This window comes from Natator depressus, chromosome 6, assembly GCF_965152275.1.
Source record: "Natator depressus isolate rNatDep1 chromosome 6, rNatDep2.hap1, whole genome shotgun sequence".
NCBI lineage: Eukaryota > Metazoa > Chordata > Testudines > Cheloniidae > Natator > Natator depressus.
Window position 1 is genome coordinate 2,526,277 of NC_134239.1, and position 20,519 is coordinate 2,546,795.

Here is a 20,519-nt window from a genome sequence, read left to right on the forward strand (position 1 = left end):
GCGCAGGACCCACCAAGGCAGAGGAGGAACTTTGTCAAAAGTGGTACCACACTATTTAAGTGGTATATGTAAGTGGTACCACACTATTTTGATATTATGGTTGGGGTATAACCATCATAATATTCTTAATTCCATTTTTTTTCAAAGTTCAACAAGGTCTCAGTTATAGATATATATGCATATATTTCTGCCTTAACGAATAATGCAATCGCTAACAAAAAGAATTCTCTTTTATTAATCACAGTTTTGTTTTTCATTTTTATTCAAAGAAATAAATAGGTAGGGAAACTTCAACCTTAAGAGTCAGGTAATATTAACAAAATTGTCAATTTCTTGTTTGGGCTTTTTATAAACTTGTTTGCACTTTTGAATATAGTTATAAGAATGTCATAACAAAAATGTTTTATAATAACAATTTATGCATAAAGCTAACCAAACAATTTCAACAGGTTTCCACCTTTGTCTCCCAAACACAACCAAGCATCATAAAAGTATAATACCCTCAAAGTATTTGCATAGACCTGTATTTAAAATTCATTTTGGTTTAATTTTTATTTTCTTTTATATTATGTTAATGGGAAGCAGTGGTTGTTAGGGTTTGTGCTTCTAAACAGTTAAGAAAAGTGGAATTCGTGTCACAAGCAAATTAAATCTGAAAAGCTTAGTAAAAATTCTATTATTAACTCTTGCTAAAACAGAGTGCTCGGCAAGGGAAAGCAATACACCTTCTCATAGAAGATTGTGAGCATCTATTTGAGCAGTTAAGCATTTTATTTAGTATAAAATATTAGTAATGCACCTCAAGCGAAAATGAATGTCTACTCAACAATTGCAATAGTACCTGCTCAGAATCCTAAAATCAGTCTAAGAGTCTAATCTTTCCCTGTTTGCTAACCGCACCAACGTTACCCTTAATACCTCTGGAGCTGCCAATGTGGGAGGCAGAGATTAAATCTGGTTATGATGACTTTGAGATTTACTCCCTGGAGCATCTTTGCTCCCAGGACAACAGGTGTGCTTGTGAGAGAAAAGACTTGGTCCCCATCACATCACAAACAAACTACGTTCCTCAGTGTATTAAATTTGGATTACTGAAAACAAGAAGAGATGTAAAACAAACAAAAAACTTTATTATGCTAACAAACTAGCTGTTTACGGTTGCATCCCACAGACCAAAGACACCCGAAGTTATCACACCAAAGACACCAGAAGAGATCAGTATACAGTGAAGAAACCCCCCCAAGCATCAAGAAAAGAAAAATGAAGTTGGCAATCAGCTAGAAATCGCTGTCAGTTCATTTGAATTTGGCCACTGTATAAAAGCAGGTTTCAGAGGAGCAGCCGTGTTAGTCTGTATTCGCAAAAAGAACAGGCGGACTTGGGGCACCTTAGAGACTAACCAACTATTATTGCTGTATTATTGTTGAGGTGTTGTATTGTTGTTATATTATTGCTCTATATCATTTACAGCGTGCATAACATCGCTAAACCGTTTAACCAACACTCAGGTAAAAATCAACAAATGAACGGCAGCAAACAACACGAAGGCAAGAAAAAAAATAAACAAATTGGTAAAGAAATTAAGTTGCCCAGTAACTACCAATTGGGTTACTGACACCGCATCCTAACTAAGGCACATGTTATTCAAAACAATCTTGTTCAGTGCCTGGATACCAACACTACATCCCGACACAGCAATATTTGATAAATTGGTTACTGCCCATTCGGTAGGTTATCTGTACGACAGCATCCATAAGAAACAACTGGATCTACGTCAGCTACGGGTGTATCACAGAGCAGTTCAACCAATGGAACAGAGAAGCTCGCCACTTGTGTTTCCTGCCCGGTGAAGCGTCCCAGAGGGTGACAACCAGCAGTAAGGGGTAATCTATAACATGGATGGACAGTACTGTGTAGTAACTAATTACAATATATTTATATTTAAAGGCCTCAGTGGTAGTGTCACTACTCCAAATTTCTGTTTTACTTCTCATACACACAGCACTGTGGGACACATTATCACAATCCCTATCCCAGGATTTCAAAACACTCAGCCTACTGCTATTAATGATATGGATGGCAACTGTAATTGCCCTAATAAAAGTGGGTTGCTATCTGCAGTACCACAAGGGCCAAACTACAACACCAGATCGGAAAAGAATTGTTATGCCTGGATATCAAGTGCGGTTATACGTACACATACATACTATGCATCAAGTTGCAGTGGGGGAGGTTTAGGTTGGATATTAGGAAAAACTTTTTCACTAGGAGGGTGGTGAAACACTGGAATGCGTTACCTAGGGAGGTGGTAGAATCTTCTTCCTTGGAAGTTTTTAAGGTCAGGCTTGACAAAGCCCTGGCTGGGATGATTTGATTGGGGATTGGTCCTGCTTTGAGCAGGGGGTTGGACTAGATGACCTCCTGAGGTCCCTTCCAACCCTGATATTCTATGATTCTATGATTCTATGATACGCCAATATACTCTACAAATACATACACCATATCCATATTACTGATATATATTAATTATTTGGGAGTGCCTCTAAGACTCAATTATAAAACTATGTTCCTCAGTCGAGGTCCCGGGCCTAACATTCCCAGGCCCACCATAAGGGACTACAAATAACTGGATAATAAAATCTGTTTATCAATTGTACGAGGGAATGTACAGACCAAAGGACAGATGGGGCATGAGTGTATGGATGGTAAAATAAGATAACCACATAACAATGTTGAGCCCACTGGGTTATCTTTAGTCCATGCATTATGCTTTTCCGAGATGATGGGTAAACGTCCTCCCCATAAAAAGACAAAAAGTGGGGGCATGTGGTAAGATGAGACCCTGAAACATAAACCCTTATATCAGAGGCCCAGTATGAGGTCTAAGGCCTAAACTAAAGTAGGGGTCAAGACTTTGTTAACATAAAGCAAAGTTAAGCTGTGAGCCAGAGGCAGGCCCTGCTCACAGAAGCTGGCAAGGAAAGGGCTGATGTTGCAAAAACACACATACCTAAAAGATACTGGGCACTAAAGGTATAAACATGTGCCAGGATGGTACCAGAACACTCCGACACTTGCACATTCCACACAGATAACAGGAACAGGCAGACCCATCCTAAAGACAGGGGCAAAAGGATAATAGGATGGATAGAGTTGTTCTGATCAAACCAACATGTGCAAGATAATAGGTAGCACCTTGACATGTAGAAGGGCCATACCTCAATACATCAGGAGTGACGTGTAACTTGTTTGTGCCTGTGTATAAAAATGGACCTCTCTGGGGTTGTCTTTGTCTGGCCTATGGGGCAGTGGAGAGTCCCGCCACTGACCAAGCCGGTCCATTGTCAGGGAGCACATATGTACTAGCAGAACTGTAGACATCCAATCTGGGGAAGTAGAGACTGTATTTTGTTTGGCAATAAACCTGGCCGGGTGCCTTCATACTTTATCGGAGTCTGTGGTCATTGGGGGTTCTCTTCAAGTCTGCTGTGTCAGCGATCTGCAGAGCCAGGGCAGCACACAGAGGGAACACACACATCCTGCCAACTGTTATCAACATTGAACAGACCAGAGCACCACACCGGTGACTCTGACTGCACAAACTAAACAGGATTTGAATGAAGCAGTGTCTCCCCCTGACAGATGGTACAAACAGGTCACAGATCCTCAATACACAGGCTGGGATTCTTTCCCAGCCTGGGATCAACCCCCGCTAGTTCAAAGTCTTTGTTCTCCAGATGTGTTTCCAGGTGTTGAGTTGCAGGGGGAGTGAGGCCAAGTGATGATGTCACTTCCCCTCTTTTATAGTTTCTTCCAGCTTGCTGGAAAGATCCTTTGCTGTGACATGGGGGTCAGGCAGTCCCCATTGGTCAAGCAGTCTCCACTGTATACATGTCCCACTGAGAAGTCTCCATTCTATCCAGTTCCTAGGACAGTGGATTCTTTCCTTGATGGATTTTGATGAGCCATTAATCCACTGTCTAACTGTTTATGTTTATGTCTAACAACTCCTTTGTTGTACCTGAAAGGCTGGTTGTGGGTGTCTGCCAACATTTTTCAGTAACACACACAGAGCAAAACTTCATAACTTCACATACAGAGACAGCACACACAATCCAACAGGATATTAATGTTCAACAGATGAAGACTTTTCAAATGATACGTCACAAGGTATGCATTTTACAAAACATACCATAATCATATCATAGTGGTGAATATGGGGGTTCCAGGGTGCTACTTTGTAGTACATAGGAAGGTGGCCAGGCAAAGGATCTTGGATGCGGGACCATCCCAGAGTAACAGAGGCATTTAACATTCTCCTTTCTACCCATCAGCAGGAGAGATTGAGGCTGGGTCTGCACTTTCCATTCAGGTCAGTAGATCTACATCTCTCAGGGGGTGAGAAATCAACCCCCACCTGAGCATCGCCACTAGGCCGACCTGACCACGTGCAGCTAGGTGGACGGAAGGTCGCCTCTGTCGATGTAGCTACTGCAGCTCGGGGAGGTGGGGTTTGTACCCCCTGCCACCACTTTGGGCTGTGTCCGTAGGACAGGGTTATGTTGGCGTAGCCGTGGTGCTGTCGCCGTTGGGGCAGAGCGGGCTCGAGCCCTTGCTAGCTTAAGGCTCTGATTCTTTCTTCTCCTACGTTCACTGGGAGGCGGCCCAGTCGCTGTACTGTGTTATGGTGAAAATGACTGTGCTCCTCCATGAGCGCCTGCAAAAAGCCACCATGGGGAGGCGCTAAGGAGTGATCTCCCAGTTTGAAACACCCTCAGACCCAGGAATAGGGGGTTCCTAGTTTTCGGGAAAGTGTCCACAGAGACCAAGAGCTGCAAGTTGTTATCACCCACAAAGAGGTGTTCAGTGTGTGGCCGCCTGGGGAGAATGATGGGGCAACAGAGCCCCTGGCCTGGGGGGGAGGGGAAATGGGGGGCACACAGAGCCCTTGTAGGCTGCATGCCATGGATTCTGTTACCCCCTATTGCCTCCATTATTATCTATTTCCTTGCTGGCTGGGCACTCACCCATTCAAGGTGTCAGCATGTTAACCCCGAACTGGACATTGGGGCCCAGCTGAGACCGAGGGGCTGCAGTGCAGGGACACGTCCATTGCTCCTGGCGACTGGCTCTATGATCTCCAGCCACCTGCAGAGGTGGTTGAAGCTGCTGGCTGACCCACCAGATGCCCAGGACTCTGCGTGTCCCCCATTTCTGGTTTTCCAGTTTTCACCAAAACCCACCAGGCTCTGGCCATTGACGCATAGAACAGCCCTGGAGATTTTGGGCAGGATCAGAGGTGATGTTGGGAAGGGAGTGTGTTGCAGCCGGCCGGCCAAGGGGAGAAACCCCAGCACGGGAAGCGCAGCCCCTCGATTCACTTGTCCAGTTAGTTTTTAAAACCTCTCCTGGGTGTGTAATTTCCATCTCGCACTGGCTGGGAACAGACGCCTGCCACTGGATCTCCTGGTGCATGCCCAGTCAGTCCAATGATGCTAATGCTGCCAGGCTGTGAACTCAACTAGTCAAATGGGGCATGAGGACGTGTTGGGCAAGGTTCAAATTAGTGTCAGTCGGGGATCGGAGTCACTGTTCACATTTCTAAATTGTAATGGCAGAATGCCCCCATGGCTGGCATGCGGCCAACATGGCGCTGACGTGGGAGAAAGGAAAAGGGAGGGATGTTTCACAGGTCAGGCAAGAACCTTAAAAATTCTCTTTCCATTGGAAAACTGCAGGAGCCAGTAGGCTTGGCTCCTTCTCCCCCCTGCTCCAACCACTAGATCCTCTCTTCCCCCTGCTTTAACCCACAAGACCCCAATCCCCTCCAAGAGCTGGGGATAGAACCCAGGAGTCCTGGCTTCCAACAGTGCCCCACTCCAACCAGCACCTCCCCTTTCCCCTCCATACCAGGGCTGGGGAGGTGTGGGGAACTGGGTCCTTCCTGCTGGAGGTGACAGGGAAAGGGTCTGGGTGAAATCTCAGGTTCTTGAACCCCCGGGGTACAAGAATTTGACTGGACTAGAGGGCGACTGGTGATGGAGGGTTTGCCCAGCCTGTGGAGGCATCTCCACCCACAGAAACAAACCCTGTTTTCCCCCAGGAGACGCCTGTTGGCATTTAAACGAGAGGAGTTTGTCAGAGTTGATGTAGCTCACGCACCGCATCCTCTCTCTTCTCCTCAGTGGGTTGGACTCCTTGCTTGGACAGCAGCTCCCATGAGCCCGCTCTACAGAGAGGAATGGAAAGTTGGGGCACCCAAACTACATCCCCCATGATGCCCCACAGTCTCCTCTCTTGGGGAGGGGAGGTGGTGCATGACTGCTGCAGGGCACTTATGGGAGGTGTAGTTCACACTGAGTGCTGGGGGTATAGAGGAGAATCAGGCCTCTGAACCACATTTCCCATGATGCACCAGCATCGCCTCTCTTAGTGCATATATCATGGCCCTGGTGCATCATGGGAGGCACCTGCGGAGACCGGGGAAGGGGGCAGGATTAGGTGGATTCAGAGGCTCTGTTCACTGGCCCCTGTGGGGAATAGGCCAAAGTCACAGCACAGCGTGCTCCAGCTGTACCCTCAGTCCTCCCCCTGTGCTGGGGCTGGCAGCACGGACCTTTCCACCCGGCGTCACGGGGCCTCTGGGGAGCTGGGAATCGGGCTGGCTGAGCAGAACTTTTGCCCTGGCTCCTTCGGTCTGATCTGCCTGTTGGGGCCGTGTCCCAACACAGCCCTCACCAAGCCCTTCACGTCACTGTCATTCCTCATTCCCCTGCAGCTGGGCAGGATGCAATGTCGACAGACCCTTAGACACAGACTGCAAAGTTCTCTTGGGTGTCAGCCTCAGATTGGCTGGGACAGGTGCTAACCAGGGCCTCTTCTAGAGCTGAATGGGGGGCCAGGCAGGGCTTCTCTGCATAGCGGGACTAGACCGGCCTTGCTATTCCTGAATAACTCATCCGCAATAGCCACTCCAGAATAGCGCCACAGCAGAGACTGTTCCAGACTCATTGCTTCTCCATGACAAGATGAGGTGAGGATGTGTTCGAGGTCTATAAAATCATGAATGATGTGGAGAAAGTGAATCAGGAAGTGTTATTTACCCCTTCACATAATAGAGAAAACCAGGGGGTCACCCAATGAAATTAACAGTCAGCAGGTTTAACACAAACAAAAGGAAGTATTTCTTCACACAATGCACAGTCCACCTGTGGAACTCATTGCCGGTGGACATTATGCAGGCCAAAAGTGCAACTGGGTTCTAAAAAAAATTAGATAAGTTTATGGAGGATAGGTCCATCAATGGCTATTAACCAAGATGATCAGGGACATAACCCCAGGCTCTGGGTGTCCCTAAACCTCTGACTGATAAAACTAAGATTAAACTCGGTAAGTTTATGGAGGAGATGGTATGATGGGATAACATGGTTTTGGTAATTAAATATTCATGGTAAATAGGCCCAATGGCCTGTGATGGGATATTAGATGGGGTGGGATCTGAGTTACCTAGGAAAGAATTGTCTGTAGTATCTGGCTGGTGAATCTTGCCCATGTGCTCAGGGTTCAGCTGATCTCCATATTTGGGGTCGGGAAGGAATTTTCCTCCAGGGCAGATTGGAAGAGGCCCTGGAGCTTTTTCACCTTCCTCTGTAGCATGGGGCACGGGTCACTTGCTGGAGGATTCTCTGCTCCTTGAAGTCTTTCAACCACGATTTGAGGACTTCAATAGCTCAGACATAGGTGAGAGGTTTATCGCAGGAGTGGGTGGGTGCGATTCTGTGGGCTGCGTTGTGCAGGAGGTCAGACTAGATGATCGTAATGGTCCCTTCTGACCTAAATATCTATGAATCTATGACTGCCAGAAGCTGGGAGTGGATGATAGTGGATGGATCACCCCATACATTGCCCTGTTCTCTTGACTCCCTCTGAAGCACCTGGCACTGTTGGCTAGCTGGGCCACTGGTCTGACCAGTACGGCCATTCTTATGTCCTTATGGGTACACAGCCAGAGCATAGTTGCACAGTTATATTGTTATACAGGTATGGTTGTATTGTTTTATGGTTATACGGTTAAAAAGCTGCAGTTCTACGGTAATACAGTTATCTAATTATATAGGTACGGTTCTACAGTTACACACGATATGACTACAGTCAGAGTTACATGGTTAAACAGTTATATCGATATCCAGGTACAGTTTTACAGTTGCAGAGTTAGACAGCTACATGGTATTACAGCTCTGTAGTTATCCAGGTACGGTTGTACATGGGACAGTTTTACAAATATACAATTATGCAGCTACAGTGATGTGGTCATACACGTCTATGGTTAGAGAGGGTCAGCTGTAGAGTTCTACGTTATACATTTACACAGACACAGTTATATAGTTAAGCAGTTACACACCTACACAGGAACAGTGTTATGTACAGACACAGTTATATGGTTACACAGGTACATTGGTACCCCAAATTTCCTGGTGCCCTACACAGCTGCGTATTTTGCATGTGCGTAGGGACGGCTCCTTGGCTTGTGGGGGCAAAGCTGGGGCTGCTTGAAATTATCTGGCCCATTGTTCTGTTTGCAAACATTGGCCCTTCCTCCCCCGTGCCCCCAAAAGGCCCAGGCCGGTGATGTTTTAATTTGTTCTTCTCCCGTGTCTCATTGCCAATGAAAGCGGGTGTCCCAGCAGCAGTGCATTCTGGGAGACCTCAAAAGGCTCCGTAGGAGGAGAGAGGAACTCTCCAAGCTCCAGCCCTGCTGAACTGGGACGGGTCTGACTTAACCTGAGCTTAATGCCAGAGAAAACGGATCGAGTGACGGTGGTAGCTCTGCCCCAGCATGGAAGGAGGCCATGGCATAAGAAGAAAGTCGGGTTTAGTGGTTAGAGCTGGGGGGTGGGGGCTGGGAGCCAGGACTCCTGTGTTCTATCCCCAGCTCTGGGAGGGGAGAGGGGTCTGGTGGGTTAGAGCAGGGGGGTTGGGAGCCAGGACGCCTGGGTTCTCTCTCCAGCTCTGGGAGGGGAGTGGGGTCTGATGGGTTAGAGCAGGGGGGTTGGGAGCCAGGATGCATGGATTCTGTCCCTGGCTCTGGGAGGGGAGTGGGGTCTCGGGGATTAGAGCAGGGGGGTTGGGAGCCAGGACGCCTGGGTTCTCTCCCCGGCTCTGATAGAGGAAAATCAGGAGCCTCTTTGTGGGAATGGAGGCAAAGGAGTCAACCTCACTGACCGGAAAGTCCTTCTCTCTCTCCCTTATGGAGACTCCGGGGGGGCCTCTGGTCTGCCCAAGGAATGGCAACTTCATCTTGGCTGGGATCATCAGCTGGGGGGCTAACTGCACGGACTCCTCAACCCCCAGTCCTGGGGTGTATATCCGGGTCTCGTTCTGCCAACTGGATCCAGGAGGTCACTGGTGACACCAACCCTTCGGCCTTCTCTCCTGTCCTACTGCTGCTTGCTGGGCTCCTCCTGACAGCCTGTGACCTGCCCCCCCAGCACAGATGTCCCCTGCAGCTCACCTGGCACAGCCACCCCCTCCCCAACTAAGAGGGTGTCAGAACCCCCCTCTGGGCAGGGGCTACTCTGTCTGGGCATGAGCTGCAGGGAGATTGGAGCCAACAGCCCTGCACCCGCCGGGGTGTCTACACACACCCCTTGGCACCGGGTGTGGGTCCCACGTTGCTGGGGTCTGTGGGACGCAGCTGGGAGAGGCTGGTGGATGGAGGCACAGGGGCGCTATGGGAATGGGGAGTGCAGGGGATGCGGGATTATATCCAGCCCTTCCTGCAGCTCTACAGCGCCCCCCAGGGGTGACTGGAAAGCTGACGGGAAAGGGCCCCACAGCTGCTTTGGTCCCCGAGACCCATGCTCTGAAAATCATCAATAAATCGGCTTTGCAAATTCTGTCTCCTCCTGGCAGCAGCCACAACCTGCCCCGCAGCAGCCGGTGCCTCCTCCCGCTAGGTCCAGTCCTGCCACCGCCACAGCCTCCCACTGGCTCCGCGGCTTGGTGTTAGCTGTGGGATGGCAGAGCATCGGGGGCTGCATGCTGCACAGATCCCTCCCCAACCAAGACTGAGGCCCCCATTGTGCCAGGTGCTGCGCAGACCCTGACCAAGATCCAGGTTATTGTTGTTCCTGGCCCTATTCAGACCCCCCTCAAATGAGATCTGGCCCCCTGTCATGCCAGGCACTGCACACAGACAAACTCAGACACCTGAGGTCAGTCGTCCCCCGCTGCCATCATGCTGGATGCTGCACAGACACCCCCCACCCAACTAAAATCTGGGTCCCCATCATGCCAGGCAAGGCATTGACTCCCCAGAGCAAGTGTGACGAAGCGGGAATTTCCTGTAATATTTTTATGGTCCCTAGCTATGCCTCAGTTTCCCCTGTATGCATTGTTACCCCACATGTGGGAAAGGACTGCTTGCTCTCAGGGCAGGCTAGAGACACAGGCCTGGCCTGCACTGGGAAATTCAGCTGGTATCACTATGTCACTCAAGGGTGTGAAAAATCCTCCCCCAGCCCAGAGCAACCTAGTTAAACTGACCTACCCTGGTGCAGACAGTGCTAGATCAATGGGTGAATTCTCCCATCACCCCAGCTGCTGCCTTTCGGGGGGGTGGCTTAACTACGCTGGCAGGAGAACCAGTCCCACCGCCGTCGGTCTCAGCATTTCAAGTCCAGACAAGCCCTTAGGTGTGGAAAAGGACGGGCTGACCCCACGTCGGTGGAGAATCCATGAAGATGATGGCAAATCCAACCACCAGCCATTGACACCTGGTGACCAGCGCCCCAGCAGGAGATGGATTTCCCCATATCTCAGAAGGGAAGATGAGAAGCACCCCGCAGCTCCAGAACAAAGGACTGGGAATGAAGTTTGGGTGCTGGAAGGAGTCGGGACTCTCACCTGGGGACTCAGGAGGTCAGATGGAGAGACAGACAGAGCTTCAAACATGGGGTTCACTGCAGTTTACCTGGGCTCTGGGCTGCCCAAGAATGGGCCGTGCATTACCCTTCAGTTCTCTGTGCTCCACAAAGGACCCTCTCTCCCCCTGTGCTGGTGTGCCAGCTGACTAGCCCGACAGTTTTGACAGCACTGCAAATACTGGGTGTGAGTGTCGCTGCAAATACCGGGTGAGGTGCATTAGTCCCTGCAGCATGGACACGTCTCTGCCAGGCCTCTGGCTCAGTTGGCTGTGCTGAGCAGAACTCACAATATGAAGCAGGAGGGCTGGAGCCCCAGAGGTTCAGTTGAGGGGGATGAAGCCATCTGACTAACCCTGGAGGAAGAGTGAGACCCCAAGGGGGTCGGACACATTGAAGTGGTTCATCCTAGAGAGAGTTCCAAAGATGGGGCAGTAGAAATGATCCTGTGGCTCCGTGACAGGTGGTGGCAGAGGTGGGATGCTGAATGCACCAGAAGTATTTTGCAACAAGTGACCTGCAGCAGTAAAACTAGGGTAGTCAAAGGAAACAGCAAGAGAATGGTGTATAATCACCTCCCTAACAAGGACTGGCTACAGGGTATTGTCTTTGGTGTAGGATCTAAGGTACAAACTGATCTGGAGTAAGTGACTGATGTCTTGGGACTGCAACCAACCTGAGTGTGGTGTGATTTTTCTGACCATTTATCACTACATCCAGTTTGTCTGGGTGGTAAGATAGACCAGAGAGTCCAAGGGGACAGTCTGTGACTCCATGGTGAGATGATCACATTTGTTACTGGTTTCGTGAAATTACTCATAGAACATATCACCAGTTTGGAGTGTCTGCCCTGTTTTTCAGTCTGCCCTATTTTTCAGTGCCCAACGACATGACAATGGGAAGAACCCAGAACCCAGAATCTGGACTCCCAGGCCCCCTGCTTTAACCCACTAGCTCCCAGATCCAGGGGTTGAACCCAGGAGTCCTGGCTCCCAGCTTCCTTCTCATGTGTCAAGGGCAGGTAAGGCTGGAGTTTTGTGGTGGGTGTCTTGTCTGTCTGATTCCAACTCCCCTGAGCACCTAGGGAGAGAAGAAAGAGAAAGCACAGATATTAATGTGGGGGGGGGGGCGGGATATCCGCAGGCATTGCTGGGCCCTGAGAACGTGTGTGGAGGGGAATGAGTTCAAGTAACTCCACCCATAATTCCCAAGCTCTGCCCTTTATCCCAGAAGAGCCCTGCCATCCTCAGCGCCAGCCAAAATCCTTACCTGCCCATGGTATGTGCAGTGAGAATGAAACTGGGAGTCAGAACTTCTGGGTCCAATCGCAGCTGTGAGAGGGGAGTGGGGTCTTGTGGGTTAGATCAGAGGGGATAAGGTGGTATCATCAGTGTTAGGGATAAGAGTTAACGTTATCATAGGGCTACAGTTATAATGAGATGAGGCTAAGGGTATCATTGGGTGAAGTTTATCATGGAGGTTAGAGCAGGGGGTATCATCAGGATGAGGGTCAGGGTTGAAATATGGTATTTCTTTCTTTCTTTCTTAATCCCTTTTTATTTAGATTTTCTAAAAAAATATAAATCTAGTTAAATTTCAAAATAAAGCACAGCTTTGAAGTGAAAAGAGAAAATGTTTCGTTGGGAAAGTGTCAAAGAAATGATTCCACTTTTCCAAGTTTTTTCATCTTAAACTATTTCCCAAATTCAATCTGAATTTGTGAATTGTTTTAGTAGACTCCAAACTGTATATTTCCACGAATAAACTATTCCTCCAAACAATGTCAGTCAGCTGTGCTTATTAGCACAAGAAATAAACAGCTCTAGACAAAATAGCCAGCACACCTACGTGCATTTCCCTGGCTCAGGTTCCTCGCTGCTGGGGAGCGTGTAGTGCTTTGGCTTTGGACAGAGTACTGTGGGGTGCCCCATATCCTTTCCCCACAGCTTGTGGCTTTTCTCCAAGTCACAGTGTTTTTCCCACTCAGCTAGGTTTCTCTGACCTTGGCTGATCCACAGTTAAACAGGAATCCCCTCCTGGCTATCAAAGCATCTCCACCTCCTCCCCTCTCCTCCCCATCTCTGCCCTCCCTCTGCCCAAAGTATCCTGTACAATGGGATCTGCAGAGTGCAGCCTGGGCTCTCTCTCACAAAGCTTTGCCAGTGCCAAGCAGCAAACCCCTCCAGGGGCTGTGATCACTCAGCCACCGGCATGTGGAGCCCCCACACTCAGCTGGATTGCACGAATGCTTCCAGAGCCACTCATGAATCATACAGAGAAAGGCACCAGCCAAATCCCCCAAGCTCCCAGTCTTGCACCTCAGGAATATACCGTCTTGCACTGCTCAAATGCATCACTTCATCAACGGAAAGTGGATAGACACCAGCCTTTGTAAACCTGAGCAGATTTACCAAACACTTCAGGCAAACTTAATGGGAAAGATAAACAGTAAAACAAGTTTATTGACTACAAAAGACAGATTTTAGGTGATTATAAGTGATAGGCAAAAAGTCAGAGTTAGTTACCAAAATAAAATAAAATATAAGGACACAGTCTAAACTCTCAGCCCTATTAGACAGGCCAACATCTATCCTAAGCAGATTTTTCTCACCCCACTAGATATTGCAGTTCATAGTACACAGGTTTCACCCTTGAAATCTGGGACAGTCTCCTCTGTTGGGGTCTTTGGTCTTCTGAGCGTCCTTGTTGCTTGCAGCATAGGTGGGGGCAAGAGAAAGGCCAAGCCTGGGGCCCCTGTGTTCTGTTTTATACCCTTAGTCCCATGTGCATGGAGAACACAAGTCCAGGCATGTCTGGTGGGCATTGCTGAGTCCCCAGGCAAGGTTGAGCAATTCCCCTGGTGTGGCCTTATGCAGGTGAGTCATTGCATTGTAGCTCCCTTTCTGGACAATGGCTGTTGACGGTTGTTCAACACCCGCCCAGGCATTGGTTCTCCCCCTGGTGATTGAGTTTGGGGAACTAGTATCTGGGCGATTCCCCAGTTCACAGTATATTTTAGTGACAATCCTCCAACAAAATTCTCATAACTTCATATGCATTAATGATGAACATATTTAGAGGTTTAGTGGGTTTCAGCAGATCCTAACCTTTCCCATGACAGCTTACAAGGCCTGCTTTGTATGCAATATCAGAATTATATACAAATGATGAATATGGGGGTTACAGGGCCCTCCCCTAGGGTGTAGAGCATCACATCCTGCTTTTGTGATTCTTCCCTTCAGTTAATGTGTCCCCATCCCAACACCTAGTTTCTTTGTTCCTTCATGGTCGATATTTTGCTTCCACCTCCCTGCAGAAGAGTCAGAGAGGTAGATCTTGGTAGTCTCAGAGGACAACATTTCCAAGGTGTCCCCGCCTGAATGGGTGACAATTTAAGTTCGAACGAGTGACCTTTGTCCCTAGTCTAGATGACCAAGCCCTCCCCAGTCAAGAAATATTGGATTCCACATAAAGGCTCCATGTCCAAACTATTTCACAAGAACAACTTCATAGGATCAATTGGAATTCTCAAGACAGATGGGGCAGATCCCCAAATTGTCACTGGAGTGATGCCAAGGGCGACAGGGTCCAAAAAACAGGGTGGAAAATGACACTTAAACCTAAACCCCACTATAAACTCAACCCCAGCTCCCATGATGCCCTTAACCTTAACCCCATGATAGCCTTAACCCTAAAAGCCATGATATCCTTCATGTTAACCCCATGATACTCTTAATCCCATGATAACCTTAACCCCAATCCGCATGATACCCTTAACCCTAACATCATGATAACCTTTACCCCACAATAACCACATCCCTGACCTGGTACTATCTTTGTCACTCTCTTCTGAGCACACTCAGTTGGCACTAACACGGGGAAGTGAAAATCACCACGCAGTGACCTGGGCCATCACAAGTTTTTGTTTGGTTTTCAAGGACGCCCGTACTGGGGTGACACCAGGCAGAGCAGAATGAAAGCGGTCACAACCTGTTCAGCACATCGAATTTAGCAGCTGTTATTTCCTGGCTTAGGTTCCCAGGAAATCAGTCCCCATTATTCTCTGTAGATCCAGGGAGGGGCACACAGGTGTCCATAAAAACCTGCCCCGGCACTTGCAGTCCCCAGTCGGGCTTTGGTCGGAGCAGTGGAGGCTGCTGTATTCAGCCAAGACAGGTCTGGGGAAGGCTGAACCATGGAGCGTCTCTGCTCCCCACTGGCCCTAGCACTGCTGGCGATGACCCTGCTGTAGGGTGAGTGTGGGGTGGGGATGTAGGGACCAGCCTCTACCTCCCGGATGGAGAGGAGCGAGATGCAGGTTGTGAGGGAGGGAATTGGGCTAGTGAATAACAGGGGGATCCAACCCTTTGGACCTTCATAGATCCCCCAGCCCATCCAACCTGGATTTGTGAATTCAGGCCTGAGCTGCCCCTCTCCAATCAACGGAGAGTGTTGATTCTTGCACCTACTGGTGGTGAATCAAATAGAAACACTGCTAAGAATTGTGGCTGGCGCTGAGGATGGCATGACAGGGCTGTTCTGGGGATAATGAACGGAGCTTGGGAATTATGGGTGGAGCTACTGGCACTCATTCCTCTCCACACACCTTCTCAGGTCCCAGCAATGCCTGTGAATAACCCCCACCGCCACCCCCAAAACACACACATTAATATCTTTCCCTTCTCTTTCTTCACTCACTAGGTGCTCAGGGGAGTTGGAATCAGACAGGTAAGACACCTTCCACAAAACTCCAGCCTTACCTGCCCTAGACATGTGCCATGAGAATGAGGCTGGGAGCCAGGACTCCTGGGTTCTAACCCCAGGTATGGGAGGAGAGTGGCATCTAGTGGGTTAGAGCAGGGCAGGATCTTTGAGTCAGGACACCTTGTTCTTTTCTCATCTCAGCCTGCCTGTCACGTGAACCTCGGGGAGCGCCAGCTGTCCAACCCCTCCCTGAGCCGGGTCTCATCTCCTGTGCGCCAGATCGTCGTCCACCCCAATTACAACGGGGGGGGGACTCGGTTCAGCTGACATTGCTCTACGCAGCTGGTGGAGCCAGTGCGATACACCGATGAAATCCTCCCCGTCTGCTTGCCAGGCCCCCTCCGACTCCTTCCCTGGCAACCACACGTGCTGGGTCACCAGCTGCAGGACAACAGCCTCTGCAGGTAGGACCATCCCCCGGGGGGAGGCGCTATCACTCCACTCCTCAAGCCCCATGTTCCTGGAGTCCTGTGATTCCTGCCGCATCTTGAAATAATCCCCACCCAGCTCTCTGCTGCCCCCTGCCCGCTGGCTACCCCCAATTGGCTGTATCCCTCAGAGCCATCTTTGAGGCAGCTAATCTATTGATCTCAGGCGGGAACCTTGTGATTTAGATACAGATGGCCCCCGGATTTGAATCCTGCAGAGGAAACCCCCTCTCGGGGCAGCGCTGCACAGACTGGGTCCTGTGGGGATCAGTGCAGCTCTGGAAGCTGGGTGGAAGTGGGGAACGGATGCAGGGAGGGGGACATGGGGAGAAGATGGAGTGGGTGGGGGAGCAGATGGGGACAGGAAACTGTCAGGCATGGGGGTGCATTGCGGGAGGCAATGGATCCAGGAGCCTGGTTCTCTCCCCTGCCGTCTCTCCCACCCCCCAAGGCGCTGCCGGAGGTTCAGATTCAGCTGGTCGGCACTGCAGCCTGCAACACCCTCTACAACATTGACCCCGACCCGAACATCGGCAGGGACCCCGTCAAACCCGACGTGATCTGTGCCGGCTACGCCAAAAGGCAGAGGGGCTCCTGCCAGGTGAGGGAGGTGTTTGGGCTGGCTGGATGCAGGTGAGCCCCAGTGTGGCTCCCTGTCACCATCTAGGGACTGCAGCGAGTAGAAAGGCTGCTGCAGCCAGGGAGCTCTGGACCCAGCTTCCTTCGAGTTGGCAGGTGCGGCTCTGGCTTTTAGAGCCATGTGGAGTCACAGCGCTGTGCCTAGGCCCCAGCTCCTGGAGTCCTGTGATTAGGGCAGAGCTCCAGCCTTTATTTTTTATTAAAGTAATAGTAGAACTTTTGTGGTTGGGTAGAAAAGAGGGACAATGTGGCTCGAGGGTAACTGAGGCCTGCCTGAGTCTGCAGAAAGCCTGAGCCAGTCGCTCTGAGATGGGAAAATACCCCATGCCTCAATATGGAGGGTCTTAACTCCCAGACCCACTGCTCTGGGGAGCCCTGCCAGTGGTCTCTGTGTAGGACAGGAGAGGAAGAGCACAGCCACCCCAGCACCTGTGAGCGTAGTGGGGGATACCACCTCTACCACCAGTGCCTTCTTCAGGGAAAGTGCGTGGGGAAAGCATACCATGCTCCTTTCACTTCTCATGTTGGTGTGGACAAAATATATGGGTCGGGAGGCATAGGATGGCCCATATGCCTATAGCCCTAAGGGGCTGGATTGTGGATGCTTGGGGATGGGGACGAGGGGGAAGGCCCTCACTAATCCCAATTTATCTGATCCTCCAGGGTGACTCTGGGGGGCCGCTGGCCTGTTACTGCAATGGGACCTGGTTCCTGATGGGGATTGTGAGTTGCGGGGATGTCTATGTCCAGATAGTGGCCTATGGTGAATGGATATGGGGGCACATGGTCTCTGGGGGCCAAGCCACCACCATGGAGAACAGCACCTCTGGAATAAATGATGCCAGACCCTCCTTCAGCACCTACATGCTTCTCTTCACTACTCTCCTGATGTCACTGTGACCCCCCTTCCATCAGGATGCACCCCATCTGTCCCTCCTCCGTTCACCCAGCAGTGAAACCCTCCACTGTCTGTGGACAGTGTGAGATGGAGATGGGAGAGGATCTGAGACCTATCAGCAATACCCGCGTGCCTGAGTCTGCAGAGAGCCTGACCCTATTGCAATGAGAAGGGAGAGATGCCCTGAGTGTGACTGAGAGCAACACTGGCTGAGTCTGCAGAGAGCCTGAGCTTATTGCTTGGAGAGGTGTGAACTGCCCGGTATGTGACCCACATGGCAACACTTGCTACATCTCCAGAGAGCCTGGGCTGATTTCACAGAGAGGTGTGAACTGGCACAAGTGTAACTGGTGCAGCGACGCTGCCAGAGTCTGCAAAGAGCCTGAACTAATCACTTGGAGAAGAGGGGCACTGCTCCAAGGCACCTCTAGGGGGCAGTGTTTGGACATGCAGATCAAGGATGTTTGGGATTGGATCACTAGAAGATGGGCAGTCTAAGTGGGGTATGGTTTATAGGTAGCCCCTCCTACAGCTCCACAGTGCCCCCTGTGTGTGACTGCATATATGGATGCTGCACCCCCATCACGTGTGGTCAAAAATAAAATGGTTTTGCATCAAACTCCGCTCCCGGGTTCCCGGCTGGGTTCAATGGGCCCCTGAGGAACGCCTATTGTGTCTGCGAGAGCTGCAGCCTCTGACAATCCCTGCCCCGTCTGTTCCAATGGGGGACTCATCAGTGTCACAGCCCTTCCAGCCTCAGCTTCCACTGCTACATTTTCAGATTTGGGGGGATGCCAAGCTGAAATCCTGCCCACCCCAATGTGCCCTCAGATGGTCCTTAGGGTAGCTTTGGGGTTAGTCCTGGGACCCAGCTCTATCTTGTGCACCACTTCGTTTACTCAGGTCAGTGCTGTGGAGGGTCCCTCCCAGGATTATCCAGCTTTGGGCTCTCACTCTTCTTTCCCCTAGCATTGTGGGACCCGAGCAGGCCCCGCTTCTAACAGTTTCCCCACATGACCTTACAGAGAACCATAGAGCTGTGAGGCTGCAAGGGACCTCGAGAGGTCACCTAGTCCAGCCTCTTGTGCAGAAGCAGGGCCAAGTAAATCTAGATGAGCCCTGACAGGGGTTCATCCAACTTGCTCTTAAAAGCCTCCAGTGACGGGGATCCCGCAACCTCCCTGGGAAGCCTGATCCGGAGCTGAACGACCCTGAGAGTTAGATTGACCCGGATAATGGATCCCTAGAATCTCACCAACCTGTTGAAACACTTTGGATTCAAAGCTCCACCCATGAGCTGTGCATAACTTACCTGGGAGCCCGCACCTGGTGAGGATTCATTCCCTGGGACCTCGGCTACCGTCCCAGCCTCTGGATTTCTTAGGGGCAGGTTTGTGAAGGTGTCCATAGCGAGTAGCCAATGCTCCCCTCTAGATTCTGTCTCAGGCAAAGTCCAAACCACGTCAGCAGCATCGTGCCCCGTCGGTGCCCCCACAAGATTATCTCCACGTTGGGGCTCTGCTTGTCTCAAGCCACCTCACATTTCCTGCCTCCGTTTTCTACATCCACCCAGCAGAAATTCGCCTTTCGCTTGGCTAAGGTTTTTGCAACCCCGAAGTGTCCATTAACTTTAAGATCATGGCATGACCCTTTTCAGGGTATCTGGTACAAGCAGCTGACCCCTGGACTCATCACCCGCTGGCTCTTCACCTCTATCACTAGAAGGCAGCAGAGAGCTCCTTGCCCCACAAATTGCAAAATGTTTTGATGATCAATTTTACCTCCATTTTATGAAAGAAGAAGCACCAGGGAGCTCGGGGACACACCCCCACTCCCCTCCCAAAGCTGGAGACAGAACCCAGGAGTCCTGGCTCCCTACCCCCCTTCTCTAACCCACTAGACCCCACTCCCCTCCTAAAGCTAGGAATAGAACCCTGGAGTCCTGGCTCCCAGCCCACCAGACTTCCCTCCTCTCCCAGAGTGCATGAGAGAACCCAGGAGTCCTGGCTCCCAGCCCCACCTACCAGTGGCTATTAATAGCCTCTGGCTACACCCCTCCCATGACTGGGAGCCAATCTCCTTCAGGGTCAGAGCCCGGTTGCTGGGCAGGAGGAAATAGAAACCAGCTGAGGTTTTACTTTCGTTTCCCCAGGATTAAATCTTGGACACTGGCAGAGCAAGCTGTGGGTCAGGTAACAGATGGGGGCTGTTCCCCCCAGTCTATTCCCCTGGGGTCAGGATCGCCCCCTCCAGTCGACACCTCCCCTTCCTTTGGGGGTCTGTGATTCTCTCTCGATCCTCTTTTAGCTAGCAATATGGCCAGCACCAGCAGTGAGGCCAGCCAGGAGCACAGCGCCCCCCATGAGCCGGCCCCACATGAGCCCTGGGTTGGGACAGCCCAGCTTAGCCTCTGGGGAGCAGAGCAGACAGCCCCTGGGTTTGAAGATGGGGGGTGACTTGGGCCGCGTGAGTCGGTGGGTAAGAACCGCAGGACAATGGCACAGACCTGCCTAGGGAGGGTCATGGAAGCTCCTTCGCACTGGAGGGTTTTAAAAGGAGGCTGGAGCCACCTGTCAGGGATGGTTCAGACACAACAAATCCTGTATCTCGGCAGGGGGTTGGACTAGATGACCCTTGCGGTCCCTCCTAACCCTGCAACTCTCTGATGAGAAGCCCCCGGCACTTCTGAGCCCGGGCCCTTGTCTCCCCTCCCCTCCGCTGTGAGGCCCAGAGGTTTGCAGCCGAATCGGCAGCAGGATGGTTCCCCATGCTGGCCCCGGGTGATTTATCTGACATCCCAGCTGTTTCTCTTTGGCGGAGAAATCAGGGCGAGGAGCCAGGCCTGCTCTTTGCTGCAATCGCCTTTCT

The 20,519-nt window shown here is 50.7% G+C and overlaps 1 pseudogene; it reads left to right on the forward strand.

Annotated features, from left to right (window-relative positions):
* Nucleotides 1–5,647: 5,647 nt before the first annotated feature.
* LOC141988837 (serine protease 27-like) lies at nucleotides 5,648–17,653 on the forward strand (annotated as a pseudogene).
* The last annotated feature ends 2,866 nt before the right edge of the window (nucleotides 17,654–20,519 follow it).